Source organism: Macrobrachium rosenbergii, chromosome 7, assembly GCF_040412425.1.
Source record: "Macrobrachium rosenbergii isolate ZJJX-2024 chromosome 7, ASM4041242v1, whole genome shotgun sequence".
NCBI lineage: Eukaryota > Metazoa > Arthropoda > Malacostraca > Decapoda > Palaemonidae > Macrobrachium > Macrobrachium rosenbergii.
Genome location: NC_089747.1, coordinates 35,623,556 through 35,638,338, shown reverse-complemented (window position 1 = coordinate 35,638,338; position 14,783 = coordinate 35,623,556). Strand labels below are relative to the sequence as shown.

The 14,783-nt window shown below is 46.3% G+C and overlaps 1 protein-coding gene across 2 annotated transcripts in view; it reads left to right on the top strand.

The window, feature by feature from the left end:
* Window positions 1-14,783, top strand: part of LOC136840299 (uncharacterized) — a 114,244-nt gene that overhangs the window by 28,153 nt on the left and 71,308 nt on the right. The window contains exon 1 of one of the 2 annotated variants that reach the window (XM_067106992.1): window positions 4,182-4,723. The exons of the other annotated variant lie outside the window; for it this stretch is intronic. The gene's annotated coding sequence lies outside the window, so the exon portion shown is untranslated. Of the gene's footprint in view, window positions 1-4,181; window positions 4,724-14,783 lie in introns of those variants that run through there. 2 annotated transcript variants of the gene reach the window in all.

Sequence of the window (14,783 nt, the reverse complement as noted above, 5' to 3'; positions counted from 1 at the left end):
GACATGTGTACAGCCTACCACCCTCACTAAGGGAAGCTGGGAATGTTTGATTCTCGTGCTGGAAGAATTCCTGCAGATCACATTCACGGCTCTGACAGGATATAAATAGCTTTGAGAAAAGCTGGCAATCCTCCTTCAGAAGTTTCTGCTTTGACTGTTCTACAGGAGCAGATTCTTGCCTGAAGAAGTCAGTTCTGTTCTTCTTTATCGGCTCATAGAAGGAGACTGCATTGTTTGCCAAAGAGTCTGAAAACTTCTGAAATTTAGTGCGGCCTCTGTCAAGGTGTGTCTGTAGAAGTTCTGCTGAGCTGGGGTGGGCAATGTCTTTGTTGTCAATGGAATACAGATCCTGGCTCTCTTCCTGAAAAGGACTTCCCAAGTGTTGCAAAGCCAATGACAGCTTGCTGACTCTCTCCAGAATGTCTTCTGCGCATGAGGTGTTTGTTCATGGTGTGTTGTCTGCTCATTAGACTCCTTACTTTGAACCTCTGTTTCGTATGCAGACACCAAGCGGATGATCTCTGGGCCAGCCACCATCCATCTTCTGAGTGCTGACGGATCTTCAGTCAGCCCAATGGCTCCGCCATCAGCCTTTATAAAGGCATTGGTCTGCTCATGAGCTTGGTCAAGAGCCATTGCTGAGAACTGGCGACTGGTCTTGTGCACAACAAAGTTGCCAGCCTTGAACTCCTTGGGCAACTCTGGGTGTGAACTCTCTAGGGTAAGCATGTCCCTGAGGTGAATAGGCAGCCAACGAGCATAGTTTGTATTATTGTTGGAAAAGAAGTAGGGTATCAGCTCATGCAATGCCTGGCAGTAGAGGACAAAATTGGCCTCACGGAAGGACCTGATCAGTAGGAATATCACAAGTTCCATAGACAACACCATGTGCCAGAAGTGGAACTGTGGACTCTGCTGTCTTCGAAGGTCACACCACTCCTCAAACTCTAATGCCTGCTCATTGTTGTTTGCTTTCTCAGCACAGTAGTCAGTGTATGCTGTCCTCAGGAGTTTGTACAAACTAGAGGCTGTAACCTGGTGCATCTGCCGTGTCCTGGTTACACTTGCAGCTGACAGGAAGGATTCTGCAGTTCCAGATGAAGCAACTCCTGCCTCCACCAGAGCTCCTGTCCAACCACTGCCATGAAGAAGAGTACCAAGAGATGTCATTGCTGCCATCTCAATGTGCGAGACCACCAAACATTACCAGATACTTGTCTTCGCCATACTGATCAGGCCACTGCCACTGCACCTGCTTTGCTACGGCATAGATTGGCTGATCAGCTGTGATTATGGGTATCTGGCCAGGGTTCAGAAAATCAGTGACATCCTGCACTTTCTGCATCACGTGTTTGATCGTAGCAACAGAATGAGCCTGATCACGCAGGAGAGGAAGCAATAAAGTTATGGTTACTTCAAATTCTGGGCTTCTCTTCATTGAAGCGTGATGAGCTGACCACGTCAGATTCACTGCATCATCTATTTCCTGGTGACTATGACCTTGTCCAGCCACTGATACTCCAGTGCAAGCTGTGGCCCCAAGATATCTGTGGGTGGCTTTGGTATTGCAGTGTTTGGTGGCACAGGGTTCTTTGTTTGAAAGGAAGCTGGTGAGATGTTTGTGAATGTGTCCGGCAATTCAGGCACCGACCTCACTTTCTCAGGTGCAAACTTTAGTTGCTGTCTTTCCTGTCCAGTGTTCTCCTTGGTGGGGTGCTGAAATATGGAGATGCTAGTTCCATGGAAGGAGGTAGTGGCAGTAGTTGCAGATGGGTTGTGGTCGATGTTGTCCATCACTGCAGTGGTGAACAACCCTTTTCGCAGTACTGGGGGACAGACCACACCCTCCTCCACATATTTGCTAACTGTGGCATCTCCTAACTGTGCAGAGACCTCCAGTACTCTGCCATAAGAGATACTGAGGCCATACTGATGTAGCATTTCAACCAGGTTTCTCTTCCTGGTTTTGGCATAGACTGAGAGTCCCATGTAGACTGGGAATGGTGTTTCTCTGTCTTTGGAGTGTCTATGAGTTGTTGCTCCCTCTTTGTATCGGGAGTAGCAGTTGAACTGCATGAGCTGTGCAATGGCCTGGTCTGACTTTGATGCTCCAAATCGTAACTGTGACTTGATGTCAGCCCCATGCTCAACCATCCCTACAAACTGGAGCAAGAGAGGAGGCACAGAATTTCGTACACAAGCCTCAGAAAATGTGCCATCAAACCGTGACTGATGATCAAGTATAGACTTTCTGAGAATATTTGCTGCTTTAGCAATGATAACTGCCTCTGAAAGATCAGATGATTGAGCAAGTGCTTTTCCCACATCCTTTTGAAATGCAAGTAATACATCTCTGCCAGATTTATGAGCCTCAAGTTCTGGAATTTCTGCCAGAAGTTTGTCTTTGAGTCTCGTGGAATTTACACTTGGTGACTCTACACCTAATTGTTCCAGACGTTGTTGGTAGAGGTGGCAAATATCTGCCAGCCGAAATGTGACTGGATCATCTGAACAAAGGTTGTTTTTCAACAATGTATGTCATCAGTTCTGACAGAACTAGTGGATACACATCTGATTCTGACTCAGTGCTACCTTGGTCTTTCTCAAGGCTCCTCAGGTAGGACCTTTTCTGTTGTAGAGGGCACAAAGACAGGCATGGTGATACTTAAACTCCTGTGCAATGACATCCCCACCAGTCAACTTAGCAAGGAGCTTGCCATCACTAAGTATCTCTGCACATTCACACAATTTCAAGTCAAGGCCCTTAGTACTAGCCTGTCTGAGATCAGATGCAGGTGCCACTTTCTCACAGAAAATGCAAACTTCATTGTCATGACTGGTTCGGCGCAGTTTTGCGACTAGTCTCAGTGTTGCTGGTCTGGTCATTGGATTGTCGCTTTCTTGCACGGTCCAGTTTAGTGTTGTTAAACAACAAGCGACAGTTCACATGGTATTTTGCTGCATTTTTCCTGAGAGTGGCCTCTATGCCATCACCTTCATCCAGCCTTGCTGGATCCATTATCAGTGGCATTTCATTAATTTCACTGAACATGGGAATGTTCCTTGCCAGCATTGTGTACCCATCATGGTCTAGGACATGATGACTTGGAGGTGATGTCAAGTGCTCACCTCTTTTGTCCTTCTGACAAAGACAACACAAACTCAGTTTGTTTTTCTACTGCTCAATATTGGATTGGCATCACATTCTGCCATGATTTCACTTTTGATTAAGGCCGAGGGTTATCCTTTTACCACCTTAAACAAAGCACACATTCCTGTATGGGATTGAACTAGGTTCGGTCTCCCTACACCTAGCCCGATCATTCATCCAGTGCCATTTAAGTCCCATGTGATCTGTACACCATCCGGGTAAGTACATGAACCATCATGTACAGCCCCCCCATACCCTTGGCTCGGCTCTCCCGCTGGCACATCCTGTCTATTCAGGTGCGGCTATCTAACTATAGCTGATCTGGGGCTGTTAGAAAGCATTTGGGACACTAAACTAAACTATACTACAACTACTAGTCTAAGACTACAGGATTAGTAAAGCTGGATTAGCTGGCACTGAACCCCATGCTGAGTTACACAGCAGTGATGTCACCAGTGTGCCCTGGTTGTGTGCAGACATACACTCTTTTACATTTATTAATTTTCCTTCAAAATTGATGAGTTATTCGAAAGAGATGGCCTCATTAGGATCTAAAACCACAGAAACCAAGATCCATGCTTAAAACGATAATTGTTGAACGGGCATTATTTCTCATTATAATTATTGTTTCTACCTTTTCTTGGCAGCCATATAGCCCCATATTTAAAGGTAAACTGTACTGGGAAGCTACAGAAACATAATATTCACAAGAAATAGTATGGAAGAGCTTTACCATATTGCTAGAAGCAAATACATGCCATTCTAGTGAAAAATTAGCCAAAATCTGTCGATACTGGCCGCCATCTTGGAATTTGGCCGCCATATTAAATTTTTGCGTGTGCCAGCGCCCTTTTCTGATAGAGGGAACTTTAAAGAGCACTTGTGCAAAATTTCATGCTTGTTTCACTATCTGAACGATTCTTATGAAATATGCAATTATCTGCTGCACTAGAAAAGAGTAAAGTAATCGAGGCAAACAGCTTGCTTAGTACAGACCTTCACTAGTCATTTTTAAAGGGGGAAGCCCTTACAAATATTACGCTGTTCGACCACTCTTATTTGATTTGGTAGGAATACAATCAAAACCAAAAGAAAAGAAAAAGAAACAAAGACAAGACAGCACCAAGGAAAAGCTTCCTCTGTGAATGCAGGGAGGAAAGCTGGAAGCTTGTTGTTTGTTGTGTTCAAAAAACCAACCGTCTTAGCAGCTTATAAGTCTAGCTTAGGGACCTATCCAACAGGGATGGTTTTACCAGGGCCACCTTTAGTTAGGGTATCCCTTAACCTCATTATTCTCTGAACTGTGTATCGGCAAGGTTTTTTCATTTTTCAGGCTGCCTGCAAGCTACAAGAGGGTGGTTATTTACAGCAAGCAAACCCCCTACGCATATTCAACCCAGGTCAGAGAGAGCCCAGCGGTCACAAGAGAGAGTGCAGTGGCCATGAGGAGAGTGCAAGCGTTAGTGCTCCCTCTCACTTTCTTTTGTCTTTTCTAACTTAGTGGAACAGACGATAATCGCGTCTACAGACCCTGGGCATCAGATTTAAGTGCATGCAAGTAATCTGCGAAAGGTAAGTCTGAGGATGACAATTATTCTCTGTTCTTCTGTTATCTCTTCCACTGTATTCCTGGTTTAATTTCTCTCTTCTCAGTCACTGACTAAAGAATCCTGGTGAAGCCAAATCCCCTTTATGAAGTTGATTATACGAAGTACAATTAGTGTTGTCTAGTGAGATTGCATAAAATATCCTCCATGGTGTTAACATAATATTCTTGATTTGAGATACACCCCTTGCAGTAATTAAGTATTAGTGAGAGGATATCTAAGTAACAACCAAGAACACCTTGGAACCTGGTTATACCTTTCTTTGGAGGAGGAATAGCTGTAAAATACTAGGAGAACTGCTTCTAAGAACGTTACTAAAGAGATCAGCTGTTGCGTTATAACTTAAAGTGGGGGAAATCTCATTGTGTCCAAGGGAGATGAATTGGGGAGCTGTTATTGGCTCATGTAGATTTCCTCACGTTAATGGATTTTATTTGTTGGACTAGGTGGTTGATCAGTGGGGCAATTAATTCATTTGTTCCAGAGTAAAGCAAAATATTCAGTAACCTAGTTCCAACTGGGGACCAAATCTAATTGTTAATTACCTGTCTTTTGGGATAAACTCCAGCCTTAATTGATGGAATTATGTGGGTGTTAGGTAAAGCAAGGCTGTATAAATCACAGTAATTAATAATTAAACTCATCTATGAATGACCCATGTATGTATATGTATATATATATATATATATATATATATATATATATATATATATATATATATATATATATATATATATATATATATATATATATATATATATATATATGTATATATATATATATATATATATATATATATATATATACATATATATATATATATATATATACATATATATGTCTTGATAAAAAAAGAACAGTTGTTACAAATAATGGATTCCAACAGTTATGAACATGTCAGCTCTTGTTTCTCAAACATTTTAGGACAAGTATGTGAGAGAGGTGCGAAATAATGAGCAGGAAGACAAGTACTGCTAGTTTATTGATGAAGCGACCCGCTTATAAAGCAGAATGCGGACGTCTGCGTATAACACAGAGACCGCGGGTACAAAGATTTACTGGTGACCTGAGGTCAAACTATTTCTCTACAAAAACAGGACAGGTACATACAGAAAACATAATGATTAACAATGTCTGGTCTGTTACAAAAATACTCTGTTACATATACATAATGCATGGTCACTTGAACAGACAATAAAATTTACAATTCACAATAATGATAATAATTTGTGTTCGGCCAACCCTAGGTCGAATGTGAAGGCACCACAGAAAATGGGATGTTCATTACAGAGAACGCGTTGAGCGGGGACTTTACAATATTCCCCCCCCGCCCAAGATGTAGGTAACGTCTGATCAAAGCAGGTATTTGCTGGGGCGACGGAGGGGGCCCCGCTTTCTTTATGTCAACTGGAGGGGGTGGTTGCCTTCCCCGGTGCCCTCTAGAGCAGTGTGTTGGGGTGCCCCCCTTGCCCCCCTGTCTGGTTTCGGGGTTTTCTGGGAATACCCACCACGTTTTCCTGTCATGGGGCCGGTCGGGGGGTTGCTATCTGCTGCGGGAAGCTTTGGGAACCGCCCCCAACGTCCTCCTCCTGGAATGCGGGCTTGAGGCGGTCTATCGATATCCAGTCTTCCCTTCTGTGGGCGGCTGTCCGGAATGCCTTTTTTGTTCCTCTTGAGCACAAGGAAAGGTCCTCTGTAGGGCCTGGTTAAGGGTGGCTGTACAGCGTCGTCCCTGACGAAGACGTGGGTGGCGGAGGACAGACCAGGAGGCATGAAGGGGGATGTCCTGTCAGTATATGTCCTCTGGCAGGGGGCGAACTTCCCAACCCTGACACGGAGCTTCTGCGTTGTTATGTCGTCCATGTCTTCTGCGACGAGTTCCCCCAGGACTACCATGGTCTCCCTGTGGACTTTTTCCGCTGAGGAGGGGTCACCGTTGGCTCTGGGGGTGGTTCTCAAACCGAGGAGGACCCGGGGCAGCTGGTACTTCCAATTCTCGGAGGTGCAACGAGCCATGAGGGACGCCTTCAGGGACCTGTGGAACCTTTCCACCATTCTGTTGGCTGTGGGGTTGTAGGCAGTGGTGCTGTGGTGAGCAGTCCCCAGCAGGCATGCCAGGGCGGTCCACAGCTCGGATAGGAAAGCGGGACCTCTGTCTGTCGTTATGAGGTCCGGGACACCGAACCAGTTGATCCAGCTGGAGAGGAGGGCTTCTGCACATGCACTGGAGGTGGCTTCCTCCATGGGCGTAGCTTTGGGCCACCTGGTGGAGCGGTCGACGACTGTTAGAAGGTATCTTGCTTGTTCTGATGGGAGAAGAGGATCCACCACGTCGACGTGGATTTGCCTGAAACGTCTCCTCGGCTGGGGAAACTCACCCACCCCAGACTCGGTGTGCTGCCCTACTTTGCTGGCCTGACACTGCATGCACTGCCTTGCCCAGGTCGTCGCGTTCTTCCATATGCCATGCCAGACGAACTTCTCCATCAGTAGCCTGCCCGTCGTCCTTCTGGAGGGGTGGGATAGTCCGTGCATGACGTTGAAGACCAGCCGATGTTGGGAGGCAGACACCAGGGGGCGGGGACGGCCAGTGCTCACGTCGCTCAGCAGTGTTGACCCTCCAGGGCCGAGGGGCATTGTCCTCCCACTTCAGCGACATGACGGCTGTGCGGTAGGCTGGGGTCTCTGGGTCGGCAGCCTGTTCACGGGCAAGGTCCTCATAGTCGATCCCGAGCTGCACTGCGTCGATCTCGATCCTCGAGAGGGTGTTGGCTACTGGGTTCTTCCTGCTGGGGAGGTATTTGATGGTGCAGGTGAACTCCGCGACGGCCGCGAGGTGCTGCTGCTGCCCAAAGGACGATGTATCCCCCAGCTTCGTGAAGGCATGGACCAGCGGCTGGTGGTCAGTCCAAATCATGAAGGGCGTACCCTCCAGGAGGGACTTGAAGTGATGTACCGCCTGGTATACTGTGAAGAGTTCCCTGTCGAAGGTGCTGTAGCGGGACTTGGTGGGACTGAGTTTCCTGCTGAAGAAGGCAATGGGCTGAGGGTCCCGCTGATTGCTGGTGTCCGTCGTCAGCTGGAGGGGAGGGCTGGGGTTCTGGTGGGCCAAAGATGTTGCTTTGGTGAGGGCGGCCTTCGTCAAGGAGAAGGCCTTCTGCTGGTCGGGGCCCCACACTAAGGTCTTTGGACGTCCCTTGAGGACCTCCGTCAGGGGGGCCATGGTGTGCGCGATCCCCAGGATGAATCTCCTGTAGCAGTTGACCATTCCGAGGAATTCTTGTACGGCCCTGATGGAGGTAAGGGTGGTGAACCTCTCGACAGCCTCGACCTTTGACGACATTGGGCGGACGCCCCCTGGGGATATCTTGTGGCCCAGGAATTCCATCTTCTCGATGCTGAAGGTGCACTTGTCGAACCTGGCGACGAGGCCATTCTCCTGCAGGTGCTGCAGGACCTTCTGGATGTGCCGCAGGTGTTCCTTCTGGGATCTGGAAAAAATTAGGATATCATCGATGTAGCAGACGCAGAAGTCCAGGTCCCCCAGGATGCTGTCCATCAGCCTCTGGAAGGTCGCGCCCGTGTTCCTCAGGCTGAAGGTGGAGAAGGTGAAGACGTAGGACCCGAAGGGCACGATGATGGTGGTTTTGGGGATATCCTCTGGAGCAGCTGGTACCTGGAAGTAAGATTTTAAAAGGTCTAGTTTAGAGAATATTTTGGCCCCATGAAAGGAGGCCATAAGATCTTGCATGTTTGGTAGGGGGTAGTGATCTGGTTCAGTTGCAAGGTTGAGCCACCTGTAGTCGCTGGAGGGTCACCAGGAGCCGTCCGGTTTCTGCACCATGTGGAGGTGAGAGGCCCATGGGCTGGAGGCCTTCTTGCACATGCCCATTTGCTCCATCTCGGCGAAAGCGTCCTTGGCCTCTTGAAGGTGCCGAGGGGGAAGCCTCCGGAACTTTGCGTGTGTTGGGGGGCCCTTCATCTTAATGTGGTCGTAGATTCCATGTTTTGCCGGGGTCCCGGGTACCTGGCACAGTTTGGGCTTGAAAACGTTGGGGAACTCCTTCAGCAGCTGGGTGTACTGGTGTGGGGTGACGGAGCAGATGGTAGGCACGCTGGGTCCCGGCGCCAGGGGGAGGGACTGGCAGGAGTCGGTCTCTAATAGACGCTTGCGACCGACGTCAACTGCCAGCCCAAAGTGGGCGAGGAAATCCGCGCCCAGGAGTGGGGTCCTCACGTCCACGACAATGAAGTTCCACGTATATCTCCAGCAAAGGATGGAGATCGACAGGAGCCTGGTGCCATAGGAGAGGATGGGGAACCCGCTGGCAGCTGTCAGGAAGGCAGCCGGGTCTGGCAGGCGTTTGCGGTCCTCTCTGGATGGCGGGAACACTGATCGAACGGCCCCGGTGTCGACCAACATCATCCTGACGGAGACGGTGTCGCGGACGTAGAAGCCTAACAGTTTTGGGCTCCTGGGGTACTCTGCTGCCATGGCGGCCTGTTCTGTTGGCCGCCGCCTTCTCCGTTTTTTGGATGGGCGAAAGAGCAGGGGGGTTGGCAGTTCCGGGTGTCCTTGCCATACCGCCGGTGGTAGTAGCAAGGCCCTGGTGGGTTTTTCTTGTGGTGGTATGCTGGCCGTCTCCTGGTGACGGCGCTTATCTCCTCCTCCGCGTTATCCTCCAGCTGGAGGGAACTGATGGGGTGGGCAGGCGTGGATGCCCGCTTTGCTGCCCTTGTGGAGTCCGTCAGCCGCTGTGCCGTCTTGATCAGGTCCTCGAGCAGCATTGTGTAAGTCTCAAGGATCTGGGTTCGGACCTCCGGGAGGAGCTGATGGAGGAGGATCTCCCTTGATAGGCTAATCTCCAACTGCCTACCGCTGCTGTCCATCTCGGGAAGGGTGAGGAGGTGCTGGATCACGCCCCAAGTCTCCAGGATGTTCTGGTCATGCCGAGGGTTGTTGATGAGGTCAAGGGCTCGGGCGGCCCTCTCAGAGACCGGCAGGGAGCAGGTTTCGACGAGAGAGGTTTTTAGATGCTGGTAGGTGACGGGGCGTGCGGCAGACACCCACGGGACGAGCTTCCTGTAGACCTCCTCTGGGAGGGCGTTGATCACTGCGTCGGCTTGCAGCACCCCATCCGTAAGTCCCGCCAGTCTGAACTGCCCCTCGACCCTGTAGATCCATGATGATGGGTTGCTGTGCGTGAAGGGCGGCAGCTTTATGGCGAGGGTGGATTTAGTCTGTTCCGTCAGGACGGGCAGCACGCGGGGCGCGGGTAGCAGTGTGGAGGAGCGCGGGAGCCTTGGCGCAGGGGAGATATCTGAGTCTGCGAAGTTTGTGGTTAACTGTATGTGGGAGGGAATGTCCGCGTCCATATTCACTATTGCCCTCTTAATTGGAGTGGGCCACTCGCGTGAATACGCACTTGGGAGTGCGCGTGTGGGTCCGCTAATGATGCTGGTGATTTGCCAGCGAGAGTCAGCACACCCAAACGCTGGTTAAAGCGCCGTGTTTAGTCCATTAGGGGCGTGGGGTAGTTCATGGAGCCAAGACTAGGTTGCCGTATGAGTCCACTAATGGCTCCGGGAAACACTCCGGGGTCACCACTTTTAGAGGTGCAAAATAATGAGCAGGAGGACAGGTACTGCTAGTTTATTCAGAACGCAGGCTGCTTATAAAACAGCGTGCGGACGTCACACAGAAGAATACAATAGAATTTAGGTGACCCGAGGTCAATTACTCTCGGTAATAATTACAATGGATAAATACAAGTAATGTAAAAAGTAAGTTCACAAGAATTGACATAACAACATTCTAATACATGTGCAAAGAAAACATATACAAATAAATTTGTAATTGATACGTATTTACACAGGAAAAATATGGCTAATTTCGTTTGACCTGATCTTGTAGGAGCGATATCGAAGAAAACGGGTGGTTCGCCATAGAAAACCCACTCACCGGGGACTTTACATACTAATGTTCAAAGTATTCACATGCTCAGCATTGACTAATTGCCAAGTAAACAGATATCCTTGCCATACACAGTAGACGAAAACTGCAAGTCTTCTGGATATACTCCTGGAAATAGGATGAAACTGTAATTTAGTGTTTTCTTTGTACCATTTTGCAGACCTGGATTTTTGGAGGAGTGCTTGGAGAATTATGCTAGTTCCTGATTCCAGCAGTACCTGAAAATGTCTTGTTTTATTTTCATAAGTGACTGATTACGAGAGACACTGGTTATATCACACAGAGGGTGCTTTTAGCAAGGTAGTCTACCTCTTCATTTCATTGAATTCCCACATGACTGGGCATCCAAGTTAGTGTGATTTACTTTCTATTGCTCTGATGAGCAAAGGCCCCTACTTTTATGATGGTTATTTGGTGCACATTTTCGGTAAGTGCTTGACTTTCTGATAAGAATAGCTCTTTGGCAGTCAGTGTATATGTGGTGTCTATTTATTTAACGAGTTTTCTCATGCTTTTAGAATAGCAACCCGTCTCCAACTCCCCTGTAGGGAGGAGACTTCTGCTGCAGCTGCTGCAATCCACTGATCCATCTGTATAATATATAATGTATTAAATGGAATTAGAAGTATTTGCAACATATGGACTTTTGCAGTGGTTAACAAATCTCGCAAGTGGAAGATATGAGTTTGTTAAATCAGTGCTTAGCTTACAGTCACCTTCTGGGACTCAGCATTGTTCATCTGTTCGGAGAGCACCCGGATACTTTTCAGTGGAATGGAAGTAAAGTCAGCATGGATTGCTCTAGAAGCCTGGGGGTCCGGTTCTAGTCATATTTTTGGATGTCTTAAACACAAATGTGAATCCGCTCATCCCTTACGAAAACGCTCAGTGAGAAGAGGCATGTGAAAGTGTGTTCACTCTTGTTTTAAAAAAACAAGACTAGAAGGACGTGTTGGACACGCTGGGAATTGGAGGTTAGAAGGGAGTCATTTGGGTGAAGCAGACTATAAAGAATACACAGAGGGGTTAGGTGAGGTGTTAACTGAATATTCAGATGTTATTACTCTGAAAGGAGATAAACTGGGGCTAACAAATGTGTTAGAGCATCAGGTGCAGTTAGAGGGAGGGATAAAGCCAATTTATGTCCTGTCGTATAGGATGCTTTTCAAGATTAGGGAGCAGGTTGAGCAAGAGGTTAACAAGTGGGAGGAGGAAGGTATAATTAGACCTAGCTCATCACCGTTTAATTTCCCTTTGTTAGCGGTCCTAAGAAGGATGGTTCAATTTGGATACGTGTGGATTGATACAGATTCCATAGAGGAACATTTAGAAGTGCTTAGGGAAATCCTTAAGAAGCTTAGAATGGTGCGTCTGAAAGTTAAACTAGACAAGTGAGATTTCTTGAAGAGACATATTGTATATTTAGGACATGTCATTTTGAAAGAAGGTGCTCGAGTGAATGACGAGAAGGTCAAAGCTATTGTGGATTTTCCCACACACAAGACTAAGAAACAGGTTGGCTCATTCAAGGAAATGGGGTGCGGTTTTTCCATAGGTTCATGAAAGGTTTTTCTATGTTATCAGTGCCTTTGACAGATATACTGAGGGATGATGTACAGTTTTCATGGGGTGAGGCTCGCAGGCAGCCTTTCAGAAAGTCAAAGAAGCTTTGATGAGTTCCTGGATTTTTCTTTACCATTTACATTAGTGACTGATGCTAGGCAAGATGGGGTAGGTGCTTGTTTAATGCAGAAGTTTGAGGGCAAATTGCATCCAATAGGTTTTTAAGCAGAAAGTTCAAGACACAAGGGAATAATGAATGGTTAATGGCGACGGTGGATAAGGAAGCTTTTGCAGTGGTGTCTAATTTAGTGCATTTTAAGATGTTGCTAATGGAAGATAAGGTGGAAGTTCTTACTGATCATAAGCCATTGTTGGATCTTTTTAATAAGCCAGCTTTCTCCTAAGAGGGCTAGGTGGTTTTTGACAATCAGGGGTTTTGATGCTAAGCTTAGGTACATTGAGGTTAAACGTAATGTGGTGGCAGATACTCTTAGTAGGCATTTTGTGGACATGAGGGTGAGCATGTGTGTACTGTAACTGGCGAGTGTGTGGATTGGGATATTAGTTTGGTGGAGAAGAAACAAGATGAAGATAGGGTTTTAGTGGATGCAAAGGTATTCCTTAGAGGTGAACTAGTGAGAAAGGGTTATAGATTGCCTTACCCAGGTTTGGAGTTAGAGAGTAATTTGTTGGTGAGCAGAATTAAATATAGGTTGAGGAGTAGTAAGGATAAGGGTGATACAACACAGACTGTGGTGAAAAAGGAGTTGATTCCAGTGGTTTTGGAGATAGTACATTGTAAATTTGGTAGTCCACATTTGGGGATTGAGAAGACGTATCAGAGAGTATGTGATAAGTTTTTCTGGAAGAATGTTTTCTTTGGTGGAGACTTTTGTGAAGGGGTGTTCTGTGTGTAATTTATGTAAACCGCGAGGGTTACGTTGTGTAAATTGGGGTCTTTTCCTATTCCTAGTAGGCCTTTTCAGAGGGTTCATATGGATATTTTAATTAACTTTTATGAATCAGGGTTTGGACATAAGCATTTGTTGGTGATTATAGATGAGTTAACGAGGTTCGTGGAGATTTTTCCATTAAAGAATAAGACAGCGGATAAGGCTGTGGTGACATTTTTCAGTGGGTATATTTGCCGATATGGGGTGCTGGAGGTTCTTATTACAGATAATGGGAGAGAATTTGTGAATAGAATATTAGTGTCTTGTGGAAGTTATGGGGATACAGAAAGTAAATATTCTTCCACATAGGCCAAAAGCTAATGGATCGTGTAAGCGAGCCAATAGGAGAGTGCTCAAGGCTCTTAGAGTTACAGTGGGTGGTAATGATATGAATTGGGATAGATATATAGATGTGGTGAGACATAGCATAAATACAATGGTTAGTGACATTAGTGACACCTATTGAAGCATTTTTTGGTTATCCAGTTGGGGGTGCATTTGATTTGTTGTTGATACCTTCACATTGTGATGATACGATTAAAACGTTAATTGCTGCAGTTAAAGAGAGACATGCACTTCTCAGTAGTAATCTGGGGTCAAAAACTATAGAAGTGGTTGCGAGAAGCAATGTAAAATCAGATAGTGTAAGAGTTGCAGTTGGGGATAATGTATTTTTGAATATTAAGGTCAGAAATGACCTGAATTATAAGTTGGGTCACAGTTTGATGGCCCGTTCGGGTTATAAAAGAGAGAAGGGGAAATAGGTTCATAGTTTTGGATGAAGACACGTCGGTGACGAGGTTAACACACATTTCTAAGACTAAAAGAACAGTTTAATGTTTGATTTTGGTTTTTTCTTGGGATAACGAGTTTTGAAATGTAGGGTGGTTTGACAGTGGAGTTTTTCAATCTTTCTTCTTTTTCTAATTAAGCATTAATTTATGGTTTTTTTGTCATTTGCATCATTTGTATCTTTCATGCGACGGTTTTGAATAATGAGAAAGAGACGGCATCATTGCTAAAAGAGATCATATCTCAAGTAAAAGCACTAATAGCGGCACTGGAAGGGCATATTTCTGAAGATATTTTATCTTTGGGGGTGTTAGAATCAGTCTTGATGGGTGGGGCTTATAAATGGGGGTCCAATATAGTTTTCACTGGTAGTGATTTATATAGGTACTATGGGATAATAACAGTATATTTAACACACAGGGGGTTAATTATGGGGATACCTATGAGTGCCATGGACCCTTTTTGTAATTATATATAATGACCTTTTCCTAGTACATATGATATTAGAATAGTGATGTTAGAGGGGATGAGGTACGACTGACACTTGACCTGACTGATACAGAATGTACGCTCCGCACAGTCCTAAATGACTATGGTTGCACCCTTGGAAACGACTTCAGAGGTTGTCGGTCCAAGATGGAGGTTGACACAGATCGTGCCACATCACATCGACATCGTTTCTTCTAGAGGGTTTCACAGCTTTGATGGAGCTTGAAGGATGGTGTCTATTCAACTTGTCGACA